The following is a 7,031-nucleotide window of genomic DNA, read 5'->3' as shown; positions in this document are numbered from 1 at the left end:
CAGAAGGCGGGTGATTTCTGCATTTCCAACTGAGGTACCTGGCTCATCTCATTGGGACTGATTAGGCAGTGTCTGCAGCCCACAGAGGGCGAGCAGAAGCAGGGTGGGGTGTTGCCTCACCTAGGAAATGCAAGGGGTCAGGGAACTCTCTCCCCTAGCCAAAGGAAGCCATGAGGGACTGTGCTGTGAGGAACAGTGCATTCCAGCCCAGATACTATGCTTTTTCCATGGTCTTCACAACCCTCAGACCAGCAGTTTCTCTCTGGTGCCTATGCCACCAGGGCCCTGGGTTTCAAGCACAAAACTGGGTGGCCATTTGGGCAGACACCTAGCTAGCCGCAGGAGTTCCTTTTCATACCCCAGTGGTGCCTGGAATGCCAGCAAGACAGAACTGTTCACTCCCCTGGAAAGGCGGCTAAAGCCAGGGAGCCAAGTGGTCTAGTTCAGTGGATCCCACCCCCACAGAGACCAGCGAGATAAGATCCACTGGTTTGAAATTCTTGCTGCCAGCACAGCAGTCTGAAGTTGACCTGAAATGCTCCAGCTTAGTTGGGGGAGGGGTGTCCGCCATTTCTGAGGCTTGAGTAGGTGGTTTTCCCGACACATTATAAATAAAGCCACCAGGAAGTTTGAACTGGGCAGAGCCTATAGCAGCTTGGCAAAGCTGCTGTAGCCAGACTGCCTCTCTAGATGCCTCCTCTCTGGGCAGGGCATCTCTGAAAGAAAGGTAGCAGCCCCAGTCAGGGGCTTATAGATCAAACTCCCATCTCCCTGGGACAGAGCACCTGGGGGAAAGGGCAGCTGTGGGTGCAGCTTCAGCAGACTTAAATGTTCCTGCCTGACAGCTCTGAAGAGAGCAGCAGAACTGCCAGCCCAGTGCTTGGGCTCTCCTAAGGGACAGACTGCTTCCTCAAGTGGGTCCCTGACCCCTGTGCCTCCTCACTGGGAGACACCTCCCAGCAGGAGTCAACAAACACCTCATACAGGAGAGCTCTGGCTGGCATCTGGCAGGTGCCCCTCTGGGACAGAGCTTCCAGAGGAAGGAACAGGCAGCAATCTTTGCTGTTCTGCAGCCTCCACTGGTGATACTCAGGCAAACAGGGTCTGGAGTGGACCTCCAGCAAACTCCAGCAGACCTGCAGCAGAGGGGCCTGACTGGTAGAAGGAAAACTAACAAACAGGAATAGCATCAACATCAACAAAAATGACATTCACAACAAAACCCAATCTGAAGGTCACCAACATCAAAGACTTTGGTATTTGATAAATCTTTGGAGATAAATCCATGAAGATGGGGAGAAACCAGCACAAAAATGCTAAAAATTCCCAAAACCAGAACGTCTCTTCTCCAAAAGATCACAACTCCTCTCCAGCAAAGGAACAAAACTGGATGGAGAATGAGTTTGATGAAGTGACAGAGTAGGCTTCAGAAGGTGGGTAATAACAAACTCCTTCAAGCTAAAGGAGCATGTTCTAATCCAAAGCAAGAAAGCTAAGAAACTTGAAAAAAGGTTAGATGAATTGCTAACTAGAATAACCAGTTTAGAGAAGAATATAAATGACCTGATAGAGCTGAAAAACACAGCATGAAGACATCATGAAGCATACACAAGCATCAATAGCCAAATCCATCAAGTGGAAGAAAGGGTATCAGAGATTGAGGATCATCTTAATGAAATAAAGCATGAAGACAAGATTAGAGAAAACAGAATGAAAAGGAATGAACAAAGCCTCCAAGAAATATGGGACTATGTGAAAAGACCAAACCTACGTTTGATTGGTGTACCTGAAAGTGATGGGGAAAATGGAACAAAGGTGGAAAACACTCTTCAGGATATTATCCAGGAGAACTTTCCCAATCTAGCAAGACAGGCCAACATTCAAATTCAGGAAATACAGAGAACAACACAAAGATACTCCTTGAGAAGAGCAACCCCAAGACACATAATCGTCAGATTCACCAAGGTTGAAATGAAGGAAACAATGTTAAGGGTAGCCAGAGAGAAAAGTCAGGTTACCCACAAAGGGAAGCCTATTAGACTAACAGCAGATCTCTCTGCAGAAACCCTGCAAGCCAGAAGAGAGTGGGGGCCAATATTCAACATTCTTAAGGGAAGAATTTACCCAGAATTTCATATCCAGCCAAACTAAGCTTCATAGGTGAAGGAGAAATAAAATCCTTTACAGACAAGCAAACGCTGAGAGATTTGGTCACCACCAGGCCTGCCTTACAAGAGCTCCTGAAGGAAGCACTAAACATGGAAAGGAACAACTGGTACCAACAACTGCAAAAACATACCAAATTGTAAAGACCATTGACACTATGAAGAAACTGAATCAACTAATGGGCAAAATAACCAGCTAGCATCATGATGACAGGATCAAATTCACACATAACAATCTTAATCTTAAATGTACATGAGCTAAATGCCCTCAATTAAAAGACACAGACTGGCAAATTGGATAAATAGTCAACACCCATGGGTTTGCTGTATTCAGGAGATCCATCTCACATGCAAAGACACACATAGGCTCAAAATAAAGGGATGGAGGAAAATTTACCAAGCAAATGGAAAGAAAATAAGGTGGGGGGGGCGGTGCTGAAATCCTAGTCTTTGATAAAACAGACTTTAAACCAACAAAGATCAAAAGAGACAAAAAAGGGCATTACATAATGGTAAAAGGGATCAATGCAACAAGAAGAGCTAACTATCCTAAATATATATGCACCTATTACAGAAGAACCCAGATTCATAAAGCAAGTTCTTAGAGACCTACAAAGAGACTTAGACTCCCACACAATAATAATGGGAGACTTTAACACCTCAATATTTCTGTCAATATTGGAAAATTAACAAGGATATCCAGGACTTGAACTCAGCTCTGGGCCAAGCAGACCTAGTAGACATCTACAGAACTCTCCACCCCAAATCAACAGAATATACATTCTTCTCAACACCACATCACACTTATTCTAAAATTGGCCACATAACTGGAAGTAAAACACTCCTCAGCAAATGCAAAAGAAGAGAAATCATAACAAACAGTGTCTTAGACCATAGTGCAATCAAATTAGAACTCAGTATTAAGAAACTCACTCAAAACTGCACAACTACATGGAAACTGAACAATCTGCTCCTGAATGACTGCTGTGTAAATAACAAAATGAAGACAGAAATAAAGATGTTCTTTGAAACCAATGAGAACAAAGACACAATACACCAGAATCTCTGGGACACATTTAAAGCAGTACAGACAGGGAAATTTATAGCACTAAATGTCCACAAGAGAAAGCAGGAAGATCTAAAATTGACACCCTAACATCACAATTAAAAGAACTAGACAAGCAAGAGCAAACAAATTCAAAAGGTAGCAGAAGACAAGAAATAACTAAGATCATAGCAGAACTGAAGGAGATAGACACACAAAAAACCATTCAAAAAATCAATAAATCCAGGAGCTGTTTTTTTTTTTAAGATTAACAAAATAGACCCCTAGCCAGACTAATAAAGAAAAGAGAGATGAATCAAATACATGCAAAAAAATGATAAACGGGATATCACCACTCATCCCACAGAAATACAAATTGCCATCAGAGAATGTTATAAACACCTCTATACAAATAAATTAGAAAATCTAGAAGAAATGGATAAGTTCCTGGACACATACACCCTCTCAAGACTAAACTAGGAAGAAGTCAATTCTCTGAATAGACCAATAACAAGTTCTGAATTGAGGCAGTAATGAACAGCCTACCAACCAAAAAAGTCCAGGACCAGACAGATTCACAGCTGAATTCTACCAGAGGTACAAAGAAGAGCTGGTACTATTTCTTCTGAAACTATTCCAAACAATATAAAAAGAGAGAATCCTCCCTAACTCATATTATGAGGCTAACATCATCCTGATACCAAAACCTGGCAGAGACACAACAAAAAAAGAAAATTTCAGGCTAATATTCCTGGTGAATATAAATGCGAAAATCCTTAATAAAATACTGGCAAACTGAATCCAGCAGCATATCAAAAAGCTTATCCACCATGATCAAGTCAACTTCATTCCTGGGATGCAAGGCTGGTTCCACATACAAAAATCAATAAATGTAATCCATCACATAAACAGAACCAATGACAAAACCCACATGATTATCTCAATAGATGCAGACAAAGCTTTCAACAAAATTCAACACCCCATTAATGCTAAAAACTCTCAATAAACTAGATATTGTTGGAATGTATCTCAAAATAATAAGAGCTATTTATGACAAACCCACAGCCAATATCATACTGAATGGACAAAAACTGGAAGCATTCCCTTTGAAAACCAGCATAAGACTAGGATGCCCTCTCTCCCCACTCCTATTCAACATAGTATTGGAAGCTGTGGCCAGGGCAATCAGGCAAGAGAAATAAATAAAGGGTATTCAATTAGAAAAAGAAGAAGTCATATTGTCTCTGTTTGCAGATTACATGATTGCATATTTAGAAAACCCTATTGTCTCAGCCCTAAATCTTCTTAAGCTGATAAGCAACTTCAGCAAAGTCTCAGGATACAAAATCAATGTGCAAAAATCACAAGCATTCCTATACACTAATAACAGACAAACATAGAGCCAAATCATGAGTGAACTCTCATTCACAATTGCTAGAAAGTGAATAAAATACCTAGGAATCCAACTTACAAGGGATGTGAAGGACCTCTTCAAGGAGAACTACAAACCACTGCTCAAGGAAATAAGAGAGGACACTAACAAATGGAAAAATCTCCATGCTCATGGATAGAAAGAATCAATATTGTGAAAATGGCTATACTGCCCAAAGTAATTTATAGATTCAATGCTATCCCCATCAAGCTACCATTGACTTTCTCCACAGAATTGGAAAAAACTACTCTAAATTTCCTATTAAACCAAAAAAGAGCCTGCATAGCCTAGACACTCCTAAGAAAAAAAAAAAAAAGCAAAGCTGGAGGCATCATGCTACCTAACTTCAAACTATACCACAAGCCTACAGTAACCAAAACAGCATGGTACTGGTACCAAAACAGATATATAGACCAAAGGAACAGAACAGAGTCCTCAGAAATAGCACCACACATCGACAACTGTCTGATCTTTGACAAACCTGACAAAAACAAGCAATGGGAAAAGGATTCCCTATTTAATAAATGGTGTTGGGAAACCTGGCTAGCCATATGCAGAAAGCTGAAACTGGATTCATTCCTTACACCTTATACAAAAATTAACTCCAGATGGATTAAAGACTTAAACATAAGACCTAAAACCATAAAAACCCTAGAAGAAAACCTAGGCAATACCATTCAGGACATAGGCATAGGCAAAGACTTCAGGACTAAAACACCAAAAGCAATGGCAACAAAAGCCAAAATTGACAAATGGGATCTAGTTAAACTAAAGAGCTTCTGCACAGCAAAATAAACTATCATCAGAGTAAACAGGCAACCTACAGAATGGGAGAAAATTTTTCCAATCTATCCATCTGACAAAGGGCTAATATCCAGAATCTACAAAGAACTGAAACAAATTTACCAGAAAAAAAAATAACCCCCTCAAAAAGTGGGCAAAAGATATGAACAGACACTTCTCAAAAGAAGACATTTATGCAGCCAACAATCTTATGAAAAAAAGCTCATCATCACTGGTTATTAGAGAAATGCAAATCAAAACCACAATGAGATATTATCTCATGTTAGTTAGAATGGCAATTATTAAAATGTCAGGAAAGAACAGATGCTGGAGAGGATGTGGAGAAACAGGAATGCTTTTACACTGTTGGTGGGAGTGTAAATTAGTTCAACCATTTTGGAAGACAGTGTGGCAATTCCTCAAGGATCTAGAACTAGAAATACCATTTGACCCAGCAATCCCATTACTGGGTATATACCCAAAGGATTATAAATAATTCTACTATAAAGACACATGCACACATATGTTTATTGTGGCACTGTTCACAATAGCAAATACTTGGAGCCAACCCAAATTCCCATCAATGATAGACTGGATTAAGAAAATGTGGCACATATACACCATGGAATACTATGCAGCCATAAAGAAGGATGAGTTCATGTCCTTTGTAGGGACATGGATGAAGCTGGAAACCATCATTCTCAGCAAACTAACACAAGAACTGAAAACCAAACACTGCATGTTCTCACTCATAAGTGGGAGTTGAACAACGAGAACACATGGACACAGGGAGGGGAACATCACATACTTGGGCCTGTCAGGGGGTGGGGGGCTGGGGAGGGAGAGCATTAGTAGAAATACCTAATGTAGATGATGAGTTGATGGGTATAGCAATCCCCCATGGCACTTGTATACCTATGTAACAAACCTGCACGTTCTGCACATGTACCCCAGAACTTAAAGTATATTAAAAACAAAAAAAGAAAAATAATAATTGAACAAAGCCTCTAAGAAATTTGGGATTACGTTAAACAGGGAAACCTAAGAATAATTGATGTTCCTGAGGAAGAAAGGAAATCTAAAAGTTCAGAAAATTTATTTGCGAGAATAATTGAGGTAAACTTCCCTGGCATTGCTAGAAATCTAGATATCCAAATACAAGAAGCTCCAAGAACTCCTATGAAATTCATTTCAAAAAGATCATCACCTAGGCACATAGTCATCAGGTTATCTAAAATCAAGGTGAAGGAAAGAAATTTAAAAGCTGTGAGACAAAAGCATCAGGTATCTATAAAGGACAGCCTATCAGATTAACAGCATATTTGTCAGCAGAAACCTTATCAGCCAGGAAGGATTGGGGTCCTGTCTATAGCCTTTTTAAACAAAATAATTGTTAATCAAGAAGTTTATATCCAGCAAAACTAAGCTTTATAAATGAAGGAGAGATAATGTTTTTATGACAAAAAGAAACGTTCAATTTGTCAACACCAAGCCTGCACTACAAGAAATGCTAAAAAGAGTTCTAAATCTTGAAACAAAACCTTGAAATACACCAAAACAAAACATCATTAAAGCATAAATCTCACAGGGCCTAAGAAACAATAAC

This window comes from Pongo pygmaeus, chromosome 4 (assembly GCF_028885625.2).
Source record: "Pongo pygmaeus isolate AG05252 chromosome 4, NHGRI_mPonPyg2-v2.0_pri, whole genome shotgun sequence".
Taxonomy (NCBI): domain Eukaryota; kingdom Metazoa; phylum Chordata; class Mammalia; order Primates; family Hominidae; genus Pongo; species Pongo pygmaeus.
This window is presented reverse-complemented; position numbering follows the sequence as displayed.